A 1,548-nucleotide genomic window follows, 5' to 3' on the forward strand; every position below is an offset into this window, starting at 1 on the left:
GCATGAAAGTTGATCTTATTGACTCTTTGGTAGAAGAGATCAACATGGCTGAGAGTCTCGAATCAGAGTTGGAACATATCTTTAAAGATGTTCAGCCTGATTTGGAGGACTTAGAGGACATGAAAGAGCCTCTGAAATTTCTTCTGGAAGAGGAAAAACCTCCAAAACCCGAGCTCAAGCCATTACCACCATCCTTGAAATATGCATTTCTGGGAGAAGGTGATACTTTTCCAGTGATCATAAGCTCTGCTTTAAATTCACAGGAAGAGGAAGCACTTATTCAAGTGCTAAGGACACACAAGACAGCTCTTGGGTGGTCCATAGGTGACCTTAAGGGCATAAGCCCAACTAGATGCATACACAAAATCCTATTGGAGGATAATGCCAAACCAGTGGTTCAACCACAGAGGCGGCTAAATCCAGCCATGAAGGAAGTGGTGCAGAAAGAGGTCACCAAATTACTAGAGGCTGGAATTATTTATCCTATTTCTGATAGTCCCTGGGTGAGCCCTGTCCAAGTCGTCCCAAAAAAGGGAGGCATGACAGTGATTCATAATGAAAAGAATGAACTGGTTCCTACGAGAACAGTTACAGGGTGGCGCATGTGTATTGACTACAGAAGGCTCAATACAACCACCAGAAAAAATCATTTTCCTTTACCATTCATAGACCAGATGCTAGAAAGACTGGCAAGTCATGATTATTACTGTTTTTTGGATGGCTACTCAGGCTATAACCAGAATGCAGTAGATCCCCAGGATCAAGAGAAAACAGCATTCACATGTCCATCTGGAGTGTTTGCTTATAGAAGGATGCCATTTGGGTTGTGTAATGCACCTGCAACCTTCCAGAGATGCATGCTCTCGATTTTCTCTGATATGGTGGAAAAATTTCTGGAAGTCTTCATGGATGACTTCTCAGTATATGGAGACTCATTTAGCTCCTGTCTGGATCACCTGAAACTTGTTCTGAAAAGATGCCAAGAGACCAACCTAGTTTTAAACTGGGAAAAATATCACTTCATGGTGACTGAGGGGATTGTCCTTGGGCATAAAATCTCAAACAAGAGAATAGAGGTGGATCAAGCAAAAATAGAGGTAATTGAAAAATTACCACCACCTGCCAATGTTAAGGCGATCAGAAGCTTTCTGGGGCATGCAGGATTCTATAGGAGGTTTATAAAGGATGTTTCAAAAATCGCAAAACCTCTAAGCAATCTGCTAGCTGCTGACACGCCATTTGTGTTTGACACAGGGTGTCTGTAGGCGTTTGAAACGCTGAAAGCTAAGCTGGTCACAGCACCAGTAATTTCTGCACCAGACTGGACATTACCATTTGAGCTAATGTGTGATGCCAGTGATCACGCCATTGGTGCAGTACTGGGACAGAGGCATGACAAGCTTATGCACGTCATTTATTATGCTAGTCGCATTTTAAATGATGCTCAGAAAAATTACACAACCACAGAAAAGGAAATACTTGCAGTGGTTTATGCCATTGACAAGTTCAGATTATACCTAGTAGGATCAAAAGTGATTGTGTATACTG

The sequence above is a fragment of the Arachis ipaensis genome, chromosome B10 (assembly GCF_000816755.2).
Source record: "Arachis ipaensis cultivar K30076 chromosome B10, Araip1.1, whole genome shotgun sequence".
NCBI classification, from domain to species: Eukaryota; Viridiplantae; Streptophyta; class Magnoliopsida; order Fabales; family Fabaceae; genus Arachis; species Arachis ipaensis.